We start from the raw sequence: 16405 nt of genomic DNA, 5'->3' as shown, positions 1-16405 counted from the left end.
TAGTCATAATTTTCTACCCAACCCCAAAATTGCTATTACTTCTGTGGCTCCCTTTTACGGAAAGATACTAGTATTTATCCCAATTGCCCAAGCCAGAAACTCTGGAGTTATCTTTGATGCCTCCGTTCTCCTACCACCATATTTAATTTATCACCATAGCCTGTTGATATCTTCTAGAAATTTCTTGATTTGGTCCATTTCTTATGATACCCACTGCCCTTATTTGGCGTAGACTCTGATCTTTTTTCATCTGTAGTATGAGAACTTTCTAACTGGTCCCACTGCCTCCTATCATGCCTCTTTTCAATCTTATTATTTCTAAAATTTAGATGGGATCAGATTTAAAACTGTCCAGTGATTCTCCATTGCTGTTGTTATGAAATCCATGTTTTGAAGACTGTAAGGAATTCTCTAAGCTACCTGCAGTTCCCAGATATGCCATCTTTTTATTCTTTCTTTTTTTGCCTTCAAGCTGTTGACAAGCTACTTCCTCTACCTGTGAGAAACTAAAACAAATTAGCCAATCATCTGCCCCCCACTTAGGGTTTCTTTCAGATGCTACCTCTTTTAGGAAGGCTTTTCTAATCTCCCTAAAGCTGGGTTGGATGTCCTTTCGATGTGTTACCATGGTATTTGTAAAAGGGGAACATTTCCTTTAGTATACAATATGCAATTTCTCCAAGTTTCCATATGTCAAAATACCCTTTTTAATTTTAGATTCCTCTCCCCAAGTAACTTTCGAGAACCTCCACGGGAGGCTTACCTGTTCTGTAAGCAGTCCTGGTGATCGCTTGTCACTTCTGCCAGAAATCCTTCCTCCAAACCAAAGAAACTCATGCTTGCTTCTAACCAGCTTCTTCAAGATGCTCTAAGTGTAGACAAAAGCCATTCACTTAATTCCTTTAAAATACAGTCAAGCATTACTTCTATTTAACAAACTTTTCTAAATGTTCGGGAATTAAAGAAATGCCCTGTCAGAAATTTACTCATGTTGCTTCTAGTTTCCCTTGGGGATCACATGCCCAGGTCCAAACTCAGAAACTCTCTCCAGCATGCTGCGACTCCTACATGAAAGGTGCCAGCTCAAATTCCACCATCCAGGATCTCTCTGACTTTGCTACTTCAGAGTCCAGGTCTTTACTTCCTTGCAGTTCCAGAGAGACAAGGACCTTCCTCCCTTTCCAAGCCAGGGTCCACTCATTTCCACCCCAATAGAATTATAATTCTTTTCTTGTATGATATGGTCTCCATGGTCCAGACAAGGCAATCAGAGTGGTTGATGGTACATTTCCAAGAGTTTTTCAGGTCATCCAGTCAGAATGAAATTAATGTACGAGTAATCAACTGCATTGAACTAAGTTCAGGCCAATTCATTTTCATGAGCCTTTGTCCAGTCAGGGGAAAGGCGGTCCTATCTGCACATCTTTCAGTTATGGTGGCCATCTCGTCTTCTTTTGTGAGTAAATATTTGAACAAGAGATACACTTATCTTACCCAAGAACAATTAATAATTTTCAGACATAATTGTATCTAAATCCCATAATTAGGGAGCGAAAAAGGCTCCACCTCTATAAGGCTCTAACCCTTTGCAAAGATTCCTAGTTACAATTCCATAATATTCACCTTTAATTTCTCAGTCTGCAGCATCTGCATTGTTTCATTGCTGATTTCATAGTTTTCTAAAAATAATGGATAAATCCTTATGTGTGTTTATGTAACCAAAGAACCTTTTTTATGATTTCCTCAAAACAATTTTACTCCAATGATTTCTTCACTTTTAAAGAGAAAAAGGAAAAGAAAACATTAAACAACTTTAACAATTCTCCAACTTCAAAAACTTTGAAGTCCCATTAAGCATTTCATTAATTGCATATATACACATATATATCACAATGTTATATCTTATTTGTTACTTTTCCATCTCTTCCATTTGCTTGAGAACATGGACTGTTATCTGATTTTTTGTTGCGCCCCTTGCTCTAGGTAAGGGGCGTATGGTAAGTGTTGAATGAATGAAAGGACAGATGGATGAATCGTTCAGCTGAAGATCTGATGATTTATCTTCCACCTACAAGTATCTCTGCCTCAACTTTTCCCCTTCTCTAGTTAAAGAATGTGAGATGTCTTTATTTCCTTCAGTTTAAAGCTAATTCTCCACCTTATACTCTGGATTCCATCTTCTCATGCTTGTCTTGGATCCATCAATCTTCCTTTATCTCATATATTAATATGGAGTAAGAAATATATAAAATTTCAACCCACCTGGCCCTTCTCTTAAGCATGTGTTTTCCTAAAGTCTCTTCCTTCTTTGACCTCTCCTCTTTTACTTTGCTCATGAATTATACCTATCTGTTCTTTCCCATCTTGCAGGAGTAGATGATATCCTTTGCATCTATTTCCTCACTTGATTTTTACTTCTTAAATCACCAATGGAAATTTGTTTGTTTTCCAGTATCACCAGAGACTTCCTAGTGGTCAAACCCAACATACACTTTCAACCCTTTTTTTGCGCAAGTTGTCTGCCATATTTGTCCCTGTTGATCTTTCTTACTTTCTTCATATTCTTTCCTCCTTTAGAATCCATAACACAACAATATCTTCATTTTCTTCCTTCATCTCTGAGGAGTCTTCACAGCCTCATTTTCAGGCTTTTCTTCTGACTGACCTTTAAATGTCAATGTCCCCAGGTGTCCCATTCTTGGCCCTCTTCTTCCATTTTCTCCTCCAGTATGATCTCATCCTGTCACTGCCTCTTGTGACACACATAGCCAACACCCCTTTCCTGAATACCAGAACATATGCCTATTTTCTTTCTAGAAGTCATAAATTCTTTGATGAATCACAACATCTTCAATTCATCTTCTCTACAACTGAATTCATTATTATCTCTTGTAGCCCCACAACTGTTTTTCCTCAATTCTCTCAGTTTTACATGTTCAGACACTGAAAGACAGGAGAACAGAATAACACCTGAGATTAATTTTGGCTTTTGCCCCTCTTCCATGATCCCTTTACTTCCCTCCCAAATCAAATGCACTTTCCCAACTTTCTAAATAGTCTGCAAATGTACCTCTGCATTCTTATTGTCCCCACTTTATCCATGCCTTCTTCATTTTTGAGAAATATTTCAGGATCTTACTACCTTCTGTCTTGGCTTCCAGTTTCACTACTTCTGATCAATTCTTCACCCTTCTGTTCACTGCAACTTTTCTAGACCATAAACCTGGTGAGGTCATATTCTTTCAAGTGTTTTACAAAGTGTTAAGAATAAAAGCTAGCATACCAAGCCATTCATGATCTAGTCTGACTACACACATTCCTTTACACTCCCCCATTCCTAACTTTTCAACTATACCTCACAACCCCACAGAAGAAACCCATTGTCAAGTCACATGAAACTTCTTACTGTCCCCCTAGGAGATCATAGTTTCCTCTGTTCACATATTTTGCTCATGCAATTTCCTCCGGCTGGCCTGTCCTTCCACCTCTTTTATCTGGCAAAATAGAGATCTGGCTCAATATTTACCTTTTCCAAATAACTTTACTGACTCCTGAAGCTGTACTAGGTGACATCTCATGTTCTTTTATCTTACTCTGTACACGCTTATAACATCATAGTTACAATAAATTTTATTGTATTTTACTATCTCCCAGTAATAGGAAACTCCCAAGGATAGAAGTTTCTTGAGATCAGAGGGTTTTATTTTCAACTCAATATTCATGATGTCAAATACAATGATGGGCACATAATAGGTATTCTATAAACACTTACTAAATGGAAGCAGATTTGTTTAAACCAGCAAATCTCTTTAACTATCAGTACTACATAGAATATGGGAAAGGACCAAAGATGCTGATATTTTATTTGAGTCCCTGTTCCTTTTTCCCTAGAGAAATTCAAAGTTAATATAAAAAAAATGGCACCAGTGTATTTCTGATCATTTATGTTTTCCGTAGTCTTGCACTGGCCATTTAGAGTTTGAAATGTAACCTATACATGATCAATAAGGAATGTAGAAAGAACAGGCCTGGAAAAAACAGTGAGCATAAGGGATAAAGAATATTCTCAATCCAAATTCTTTCTCACTCCTTATGGACACATTGATTCATTCATTATTTATTCATTATTGAGCACCCACTGTATGCAGACATTGTGGTAAATGCCAGCATCACTAAGATGAGTAAGACTTGGCCAGTGCCATAAAGAAATTCACAGTAGGGGAAAATGTACTTGCAAACTAAGTATTAAAAAAAAACCCCTATGAATTAATAGGGACGTATTCTCATTCTTCATGTTCTTGTGAAACTGCAAAGAAGGGAGCACTCAATGAGATGAGCAAGACCAAGTAGCAATTAATTGTTTAGGAAGGTGCCACAAGGAAAATGATATTTGAGCACTGGAATTTCTCTAAACCACATCCCTCTCTTTTTTCTACTTACCAGGTAATAAGCATCCCTCTCCACATCTTGTCTTCAACTCACTTTTATAATCATGTTTATGTACTTGAAGTTTTGTTAATTTTGTTTTACCTTAATTAGATTTTAAAACACTTTAAATACAGGACCATAGTTTCATAATCCTAATACTAAATTATGTCCCCATGGGTGCTTAATAAAATACTTATTATTGCACTGGCTTAATGTTCCCAGCATCATTAAATTGAAAGAATCATGTTCTATGTTTGGTAATTTTCATTTTTTTATTAATTTATGAAAGGATAAATTACATTGTTTCAAAATGTCCTCTAATTCATTTTCTTCTTTTTGAAGCATAATTATTCATTATAAATTATTTATTTCTTCTGTCAGAATTTCAATTGTTTAAGGTCATAGTATATAAATAGTACCACCAAACACAACTTCTTAAATTATTTCACACCAGGACAATAGTAAATTGTATAAAGACTTCTTAAATCACAACAGGATATCTACATAGAATAGACTGTTATGTTTATTGTAAAGCCCTTTGCCTTAGTAGCCCTCACAGTTTGGTAGGAATGATGAATAAGCCAAAAGTGATACGATGTAATAATATCTACCACTTGCTTCCACATGAGCTTGAGAAAGTTGTATAAATTCTCGAAGTCTCAGTTTCCTCATCTGTAAAGTAGAATGGATATGAGGCTCAATAAACTAATGAGTGTGAAGAACTTAGCAAAGCACCTGGGCATATACCCATCACAGGCTCAGTTACTACCATTGATGCTATTTATACGCTAAGATTTCAGTATGGCATAGCACTTGTTGTGAAGGAAAATATGGAATGAAAGAGGTTCGCATACCTAATAGCACTTATACTGCTTGCTTCATCATAAAATACTACCTTCACAATTATAGAAAGATTATTTTCACTTTGCCAAAGAAAGAAAACTTTCATTGCAAAATTGATTGCCCAACTTTACAGAAGAAACCACTTTCACCTGGAGCAAGTGAAACTGTTCTGAAATGTTTTTCTTATTTATCAGTTTCTCTTCTAATGAAAGTAGAATCTGATATTTTATATATATATATGTGTGTGTATATATATATATATATATATATATATAACAGATTAAAGTCAGCAGAGCTTCAGCAAACAGATATTTCAGATTGTCACATCATTCCTTCTGAAGGAATAAATCCAGTTACAAAATATCAATTAGAAATACATGGCAGGTAGCAAAAAACAGATTTAAAGAAAACACTTTGCAAAGATACTTTTTCAATATGAGATCCAACTACCACATCATTCAACAACCTGTAAATGAATCTTCTACCCTGCTTTGTAGCACAACATTTAATACAAATCAGACTGAACATCTCAACAGATCAGCTCTATAATTTTAATATGTTTTTAGTAATAATACCTTTATGGATTTGGATCATTTTATTAGTAAGGGGAAAATATAGGAAATCAATTTTAATTTTCTAAAAAATCACTTTGTGAGTTGGATCAAATCCCAACTCCATGGTTATCTGTTTAAAGAGCTCATTAGAAATGAAATGTGGATTTGTAGCCTCAGACAAAGAGATCTTGGTTTCTATTAATCTTTCTACAGCTAAAATAAGAATATCTAGACTTTTCCTTGTATGTTTTCCCTAGGGAAATTACCTTTTAAGTTCTTAAAAACCATGCTTTCTTTTCATACTTTTAAACTTTAAAAAATGTTTCCATAACCTTATTTAAAAGTTTGACCTACTAACTCACAAGACATTTAGAGATCTCTCACATCTAGATTATTCCCTACCTAGATCAAAGTGTATTTTCTTCTCAGAGGTCATTCAAACTTTTACATAACAAAGTTTTATTTATCTGTTAGGATGAAAGTGCTCTTAGAAGCTGACAAATTTTTTGTATATTTCCGGAGGAAAAAATATATAATTGTGTCAATATCTTCTATTTTTTGTAAGCTATTTTAACGACATATTACCTAACCTTTAAATTAGTTAATTTGGGAGAATAAGTAAGCATTTAACCTCATTAAAAATGTTTGGTTCAATTAAATTTTACTTTTCAGAGAGAGAACATTTAAGTCCATGAGAATTTGAATTACTATTGTTAGGGAGATAATGACATCCTCCATTCTTAAGTCTTCACTAAAGCATTCCCAAATTCCAAAATTAGGTTTATTAACAGTAATTAGTTACGGTCAAGGGTATAGGTGTGAGAGAGTAGGAAAGTACAGCTGTTCTCCAGAGCCAGTTCCTCTCCAAACCAATATTCATTAAGCATTTCTTCAGCATTTCTGTGAAAAGAAGCTGAGCCTTATGGAGAACTGGTGGAGGAGGAGGCGGAAGGGAAGAAGGCCTAACGATAACCGCACTCAGCCTCTCTAGAGTTCCAGCCACTCTTATTTTGTCTCCAAACTTGAATACACAGCTTAGCAAAACAAAGTCTTAATGAAGCCCACTCTTTAAAGAGCTTTGCAAGCATTTCCTTTTGAGCAATGCCCCAGACTCTAGATCTGCCTTCGTGTACAAATAGCTTATCAAAGTATTCCTTTCCACTGTATACATATATATACATATATATATATGTAGTGCTCAAACCAAAGTCCTAGAAAACACACATTCTCCTATCTCAATTTCCAATGATGTACTACATCAACGATGCTTTAGTAACACTTACAGAATGGTACCATGAAAAACTACTCAGCTAGCCCACGCCTTAAGCCACTGTAGCTGCACTACTGGTTGACTTCCTTGAGACCGTCTCTACTCTAATAACCACCACGACACCATAATCTCCTTGTCTGACAATCTATTTTAGGTTCCTCTACGAATTTCCATTCCCAATTTCTAAATACGTTATTATATTTACCTACATTTACTTCTAAACAAAATTTTAGGCAGATCCTGCTAAGGCAGAGGGTCCCCAAAAATCTGGATTCTACTCTCTTTACTTTCTCTCTCCTTTAGCAAAGCTCATCTACTTTTATTTCTTTGGCTGTTATCAACCCTTCCTCTGGTTTCTTAAGTAAGAGACGTAATATCCTTTTCTCTGCTGGATTTTCACACTTGCATTCTCAGGAATACCTCAAGGTGAGCGTATCAAAATAAATAAATTCGTAAACTTCTTTCTAAAACCTGCTTCTTCTCTTATTCTGTTTCTGTAAATGGTGTCGACATCCCCCACAGACTCAGAGCAGGGTGGTCTCGTACCACTCCCACTCTAACCTCCCACATCTTATCCAGGCTTGTTATTTCCTCTACCACTCCTTTAGTTCAGAACTTCATTATTTCTTACTTCCAAGTCATTGTTGTTGGAATGACTTCCTCCTTTTAATCTCTTCCCCACTTTAATCCCTTCTAAACTGCTACCCAAGCACTCTCCCTAAAGTACAGCTCTTTCAGTGATTCCTATCGTCTACAGATTAAAGCCTACATCCCGTGTTATTTATATCTAACACTTCCCTAGTGTGGTTTCAACTGTATTTACTGCTACTGCTCATTACAGAACCAAGGCTTGTGCTTTGTGAGATGTTCCTGGTGTGTACCCTGCACTTTCCCTCCCACAGATATTCTTGTGTTCATGCTAAATCCTATAGCAGGGATGCCTGCCTGCATCTTGGATGCCACTTTGAGGCATTTTTTTATTATCTTTCCTAACTGGCCCCATCACAACCATTGAGTTAATAGAACCTGACCATATTTGTTTCATTCATAGTTGTTTACATTTTGAAATTCTTTATGAGTGTTAATTTGTTAACTCTCCAAGACTAACATCTAGGGGTAGGAACTAAGGGTTATTTTGTTTGTTTGTTTGTGTGTTTGCTTTTTGGTTTTTTAATCAACATTATATTCTCAGTATGAAGAAAGCATGAAAGAGGTGAAAATGTGTATTGCAATTCTATTACGTGCTAGGCATTGTATTTGGTGCAGTGAGATATTCTGGCTCTGGTGTTTGGACTCCAAAACCATTTTTAATACAATATTTTAATAATTATATTGATGTTGATAAATTTTCATTCAGAAGTTATTTTCTGGAAATAAGCTTCACTTAGCCAATTTAATTTTTATTAATTGATACAAATTTCTCAGATTATTTTTCATTTTTATCTTAATAAAATTATTTATATCAGTTTTTATTTCTTTATTAAGTTTTCCAACTAATATTCAATTTTTTTATCTTTGTGAAATTTTAAAATATTATAGTTTCTGCTATTATACATTTTCTTTTGAGGCCATTTTCTCCTACCAAGTACGAATCTTCTAAGTCCTCTCTGGCAATTTAAATGTCTAGATTATTTGCTTCCATTTATTGTCAATTGCAGTTTTAGCCATTATCAGTTTAATTTTTTGTTGATTATTGCTGCTAATGATATTTATTATGAATTGGAAATAACTGATAATTTTACTTATTCATTGGGTAGTACATGACAAAATTGTGATCGACTTGGTGAGAGTAAGAACAAGAGGAAGAAGGAGGGAAGAATCTGGGGACATTGACAAACCTACTCCCTCCCGTTAACAGACACTCCCGCCCCCCTCCCTCTCTGTTTATGCATGTGTAGGTACAGGTATAGATGCAGGTACATATCTTGTTGGTTCTATGTCTTCTGTCTCTGGAGAACCCTAATACACCGTCATCATTTCTCATCTGCATTTTGTCAACCGCCTCACAACTGATCTCCCTTCTCTTCCACTTGAGCCCTCACAGTCTACTCACTACACAATGGCTACAATTGTCTTTTTCAAACACGAGTCTCTATCTATCCTAGATAAGATAAAATCTAAGCTCTTGATCATGGACAAGAACTGACATGCTCTAGCCCCTGCCCACTGTCCAACCTTTCCTCTCATCATTCAGCTCTGCTCAACCCATGCCACCTATCCTGACCTTCATTCATATCTCCACCACAGGAGATTTTCACTTGTTCCCATCACTTAAAATGTTCCTCATGCAATTCTTTACCCCCTCCTCAGTCTCTGCCCCAATATCACCCCCTCAAAGAGGTTGCCCCTAATTTACCTATTCACTAATCACCCTCATTCTCCATCAACCAGCCACTAACCATCACTCTTTATTCCTTTATTCTACTTTCTATGTCTTCACAACACTTAATACACTTAATTATCTACTTTTTGTTTTCTGTCTCCCTAATTAAAATGGGAACTTCACAAGGGCAGGAAAGATGTCCGTCTTATTCCTCATTGATCCTCAATGCCTAGGAAATACCTAGTATGTAGTGATGGCTCTATAAATATTCAGTTCGATGAGTGAATGAATAGTCTTTGTCTGGCATTTTGTAGCATGCTGCTTTGATAATATAATTATAGAATTACTTCGTCATCATTAGCCTGAATATAACAAATTAAAGACAGTCTCCATTTGAAGCACATGTATGTTGTACAGAATATGAATAGTTTAACATAAAGATATGTAAGAAAATTACAAAAGGAAACACATCAATTATTCAGTCTTATCTCACATTCTAGAAATCTGTGCCTTCAAAGATTTGACAAGTTCTTTGACATACAAACCCACAAGTACTTTATAAACTCACCAAGCATTTTCCCTCATTACATCCTCATGGCTCAGAAAGGGATATATTCCTATGTTTAAGTAACATTGAACCTGATTCTCCCTAAGGCTTAAATCAAGCCTGTTATTTACTTAAATAATTAGTCTTATCTAGATTGGTGTCTACATTATCCAAATTGTCAATCAGTCCAGCGATTTCTAAGGCAGAGTGTTTAGTGGTGAGAGGATGGGACTAGGAATCAAAATACTGATTCTGGGCTACACGTTTTCCCAGATAGGGCATGCAAAACTAGACCTCACAGAGTAGAGCACGACAATCTTAACTATTGCAGATGTGTGGGTGAATGTGCATTACTGTGTGTGTGTACTTGTATTAGCGTGTATGTGTGTGTGTGTGTGAAACAGGGAGAAAGAGAAAAATAAGATACAACACATGGAAGTACTTCGACATCTGGTATTTAAAAGATCAAAGGTAATTATTATTACTGAATAGTAATAGCTAGGATTCATTGAGCATTTCTTACATTCTGAGCACTTCTCTAGGTATTTACATTCATTATCCCAGATAATTCCGCAGAAGACGTGATAGGTATGATTATCATCTTCATCACATGTGGGAGCAAACTGAGGCATAGAGCGGGTGAATAACTTGCCCAAGGAAACCCCGTCAGAAAGCAGACGTCAGACTTCACAGGAAGGCAGTCTGCTCCCAGAGTCTTCGGTTCTAGCCACCATGGTACCTTGCTGCACAGACACAGCCTTAGAAAACATTTTGAGAATTTTTCCTTTTCAATTCCCTATCAAATGAGATAAGCATGTGAGCTGCCTCACAGTGGCTGCCTCCTGCCAGGGGCCCTTAACTATTCATGCCTTTCCTTCTCTCCAGCATAGAATCCTGCCTGTTTTGAGCTTGTTTCTCAGTAAACATGCAGTTTCTCCCCACAGGCACTTTTGGTCCCAGTTGGTCATTCTACCAGGTTTAGGTTTGTAATAAGATAGAACTGATGCATATACGTTTCATCTGGAATACTGAGTAATACTGAGAATAAATACAAGTATTTTTGAAATCACTTCCAATAACTAGGAACTGTGCTAACCAATTCCTACATATTACTCACTATAGAAAGGCTCAAAATTAATTTACTAAACATTTTTTCTTAGGTTTTTTAGAATTCTTTTGATAAATGTTCTAACATTTTTGTCCACCTCCTGGGCTTGCTGATTGCCATGGGACAAGGATTTCTTAGCAGAAAAGGAAATCTCTGCCATCATTCTGCCAGTCCTCACTCTCCTCACCAAATAGCCTTTGTAATAAGAAAAAGGTAGGTCTCTCTTTGTATTAAAAATACACGTTTTCACTCCTTCCTCATGAATAAAAATAAGTATTTATTTATTTCTCCCTACCTATACTTGAGGAAATGACTCATCTGGGGTTAGATCATATTTAGCCAAGAAGTCCTTTGATCCCTCTGTAAATACCTACTTCTGGGGACAGAGAAAGAGATTAAGAGGGATCTGTGCTTTTTGGGGGGTGTGGGGTGTTGGGGAGCAGGGTTTGATCTTCTAGAATACAGATAACCTTCAGATTAGTTCTTTTCTCAAAAAAATGCAATAATGATTTTGTTTCCCATTTTCCCCCTTTTTTTCTGTGAAATTTATTGTTTCCACCTTGAAGGATTATTTTTGGGAGGGAGTATTTTTTTTAACCATATGATGATCCTATACAGTTGCCCAGAGTAGGACCCCATCATGTCATTAACATGCCGTGTGAGTTCTGGAGAAACAAAAGCTACAGAGCCCCAGTTATATACAACCGTCTTAGGTAATAATGTTTACAAACCCATGTTCAATAAAACAAATGTAAGCCGTCAATGCAGCGTGAGAGTAATCAAAGAAAGCACAGGGACAGCCGCCTATGGTCAGTCTGTCCCCAGGAGGTGGCACCAGCCAGCCCCTGGAATCAGGTCATTTTTTATGCTCAAAAAAAAAACAAAAACAAAACTGAGGGACTGCAAAGCATTGTCTTGCAGAAAGCACACAACAGTCTACCATATGTACAGAGATGTGGACGGGATTTTGGACTCTGATTATAGAATTAGATATTAAACTCTTTGAGCTGAGAGTCTGGTTGCTACCTATTGCAATAGCTGGTCATGCCCAGCACAGTGAATCTTTATCCAGAGGTGATCCACCAGTGGTCACTGAGTGGCAGCTTGCCATAAAACCATTAAATCATGGATTCAAAAAGACAACCAGAATCCTAGCAGTTTGTTCACCACTTATGAGAAGTCTAGAAAAAATGGATGAGTTTTACGGAAGCCTTACGGAAGCCTTTTAGGGGCACCCGGGCGTGTATATAAGTCCTCAGAAATACCCAAGTCGCCAATTTGTCACGAACACGAAATTAGCCTTCATCTATGACATAGTAACTAAATATAAGTCATAGAAAGTATCTTCTTGACCTGAAATGGCATTGCTGGGTGTGCTGATGCCCCTATAATAAATCCAATTACATAAAAATAGGAACTATGAGGTTCTTACTGTTTTTCTCTAGGCCGAATGATTTTCTTCTTTTATAAAAATTATTAGGCTGCATTTCTCCTTTGAATTGTCTATTATTTTAATTAGAGAACTGGGGAAATTTCCCTCTTGCTAAATCTTCCCAGCCCTGCTGAACGGTAATGACTAGTTTCAAGCTGTCAGAACAGAAACGATCTTTGCAGCTGCCCTGTCACGTGGGCGGTTCTTTTTCTCCACGTCAAAGCCAGATCCTTTTTTATTTTTGCTCTTAAGTGAGCAAATTAGGAGGAAGGTAAAATGAATAAATCTTCATTACATTCCAGAAAAGAAAATTGTAAACTGCTTACATAAGCTGCGCCAGGCGAATTAAACGGAAAGGAAGTCCTCATTACGGCAGAAGGCTGGACGACTTTTTAACAATTGGGAAGAGTCCCTGAGAGCGTAAACACTCTAATTTCACACCTGGCCCAAATATGTCAAGAATGATCTACCTTTTACCTGTGAAACATCACCCCGTCTTACGATAGAATAGAGTAGGTTGTATTTGAAGTCAAGTTCTTAAATAAAACTTTTTAGACTGCTTAAAATTCTGCTTTCTCATGATACATATCAGCCTGCTCCCTATAAACTTTCCTCTTCACCCACACTTTTCTACTCTGTATCTATGAAGTGAAATAGGCTCGTTTTCCTATTTTTATTCCAAGTTTTAAACTTATACATATTAGGTCTGACAATTTTTTGCCACACTGATGGTCTGAAAGCAGTTGTACGATGCAGAAAACTGTTAGTAAGGGAGCAATGGTCATGTTGCATCGTCTTCCCCCAAATGAGTCCAGTCACGTTCAATCACTCACAGGGATTGAATTTTAGGATGGAAGTATGCATATATGCAGGCTGTCATTGCACAGGTTATTTTCCAAGCTGTCTCTAGACTGGTATAAGTATATTCAGTAAAATTTATGTTGCCAACCCCTCTTCAGAAAACCCTCATTGTGTACAACCAGTGTGTGTCAACAACATTGACCCACATTCTCCCTGTGTGCATCTAAATACACTCAGTTAAGAAGAGAACTCTGCTGAATCCAAATGTAATATAGTATATTTTCTTCCATGGGATTTTTTTTTCACATCTGAGTTTATATAAATTAAAATTAAATATATGAAATTAATTATGTGGTTCTTTAAAATACAAATTTACCTGTGTTTTGTATGGATTTCTTTCTTTTTTTTTTTTTTTGAGGAAGATTAGCCCTGAGCTAACATCTGTCAAAAATCCTCCTCTTTTTGCTGAGGAAGATGGCTCTGAGCTAACATCTGTGCCCATCTTCCTCTATTTTATATGTGGGATGCCTGCCACAGCATGGCTTGATAAGCAGCGCATAGGTCTGTGCCCAGGATCCGAACCAGCAAACCCCGGGCCGCCAAAGTAGAGCACACGTACTTAGCCGTTATGCCACTAGGCGGGCCCCTGTGTGGATTTTTATTTTTTATTTTCATGTTGTTCCTCGTGGGCATCATCAGAGGGCACTTTAACTCTTGTGTCATACTTGTGACAAGATATATTCAGAGGATAATGCTAGCTCAACTTTTAACAGCTCATTGAATTTTATAAACTGTAGGGGCTGCCTCCGTGGCCAAGTGGTTGAGTTTGTGCGCTCTGCTGCGGCAGCCCAGGGTTCGGATCCTGGGTGCGGACATGGTGCAACTCGTTAGGCCACGTTGAGGCGGCATCCCACATCCCACACCTAGAAGGACCTGCAACTAAGATATACAACTATGTATGGGGGGTTTGGGAAGATAAAAGCAGAAAAAAAAATTTTAGAAACTGTAAAAAGAAAATTAGTGATAACCCCCATCATCAAAAGAAATACGTAGCAAGTGGTATTATTTTGTGTATGAATTTCTAGAGTCAGAATCTGGCTTTTCAAATTGCTAAATGCTGACATAGTATGATGGAAGAAATAACACATTTAATACCATTCCATTTACTATTACTGTTTCTTAAGATCCAGAGAAATTTATATATTGCAACACTATTCACCCTAAAATATGTGTGATATATTCTTTCTCAGAAAGTAACTCAAAGGGCCAGCCTGGTGGCCTGGTGCTTAAGTTTGCACAATCTGCCTCCATGGCCCGGGGTTCACAAGTTCAGATCCCAGGCATGGACCCATCACCTCTAGTCAAGCCATGAAGTGTTGGCATCCCACATAAAATAGAGGAAGATTGGCACAGATGTTAGCTCAGGGCCAAGTTTCCTCACCAAAAAAAAGAGTAACTCAACAAGTCTGTGCTGTTTTATCAACATCCGAGAATTACTGATATTGTAATATGTAGAAAAACCTTCGAACTTAAAAAGAAGTTTACAAACTTACTTTAAACCTAATACAAACTTACATTAAATTTCATGGCTCATTGATCAGGTTGCCTCCTTCTCTCTCTATCTCTTTTCTTCCGCATTCTCAGCTCCAAGACTGCAATGAGAGGAGAGTTGTTTCCTGGGTAGGGCACAAAGACCAGTCTTCTCTCTGCTGTTGGCAGGAGTGTTCGGTCCTCATTACCTTCTCCAGAGCCTCCCTTGACCCCAGCTCACAACCCTTCACTTTGTTGAAAACATCTCCCCTTTGAGTCCGGGTGCTGAGGCTCCAGTCCCATACAGCACATCTACAGGAGGTATCCATCAAAACCAAATTGGATTGGGGCTGGCCCCGTGGCCGAGTGGTTAAGTTCACGCGCTCCGCTGCAGGCGGCCCAGTGTTTCGTTGGTTCGAATCCTGGGCGCGGACATGACACTGCTCATCAAACCATGCTGAGGCAGCCTCCCACATGCCACAACTACAAGGACCCACAACAAAGAATATACAACTATGTACCGGGGGGCTTTGGGGAGAAAAAGGAAAAAATAAAATCTTTGAAAAAAAAAAAACAAAACCAAATTGGATTTTGCTGTTTTGGGGTGTTTTTGTTTGTTTGTTTGTTATTTTATTTGTTTTGTTTTGTTTTGGTAGGGTGAAATTTCTTTTAGTCATCTTCTGTCTTATTCAACTCACAACACAGTATTTGTTATATCCACACATTTTAGCAAGGGAGAGAAATAATGAACAATAAATATAAGTAAATTATATAACATTTTAGAAGGTAAAAAGTGCTATGGGAGAGAAAAGAAAGAGAAGAGCCAATTAAGAGGGTCAAGACTTCAAGGTGAGGAGGTTATAATTTTTAAATGGGTGGTGAAGAAAGGCCTCAATGAAAAATGACCTTTTGAGAGGAGATTTCTTTTCAATTATAATTCATATTAGTAAGGCTGATTCTAAGATATGGTAAATACCTGCAAGAAAATGGAATTGCTCAATTAGCTGGGTAAAGCTACCTCACTGAATATTCAGTATTCTGTGAGCATAGATCTGATTATTTAATACACTCTTTCAGAATACCATGAGACCAGGGCCAACACAGCACATTAGGACCTCTCAAAGGACAATCCCAGCTGACCAGAGCTAGTTACAACATTTATCTTCACGGAAGATTACTCACTAAAAGTTAATATATTGGTTCTAACTTGTAAATTGGAGAACTAACTCCTTCCTTTGGTAAACTCACGCTGTTGAAGGACCCAAGCAGAAGTTTTTTTTCTTTTTTAGCCCATCTGCCCATCACTGAAACTCCTTTCCTGCATATGTAAAGATACAGAATTAACACCTCCATCTCTAACCAACCAGATGCCGTGATGGGAACGATCACCTTGGAGACGCTGAGGCTGAGGCTGGTTTTCTCTGAAATCCTCTGGTTCTTCAAGTTTTCTCCCAATCAAAAATGCTTATATCTGCTTAAAAATTTCATTTTTGTTAGCAAGTATAGTCCGTTGACAGAAAAATAAAATACAGCAGTATAGTTATCGGAAATGGACAGGTCAAGTGAGCC

Source organism: Equus asinus, chromosome 27 (assembly GCF_041296235.1).
Source record: "Equus asinus isolate D_3611 breed Donkey chromosome 27, EquAss-T2T_v2, whole genome shotgun sequence".
NCBI lineage: Eukaryota > Metazoa > Chordata > Mammalia > Perissodactyla > Equidae > Equus > Equus asinus.
The sequence above is the reverse complement of the archived record's forward strand: the minus strand, read 5'-3'. Positions refer to the sequence as shown.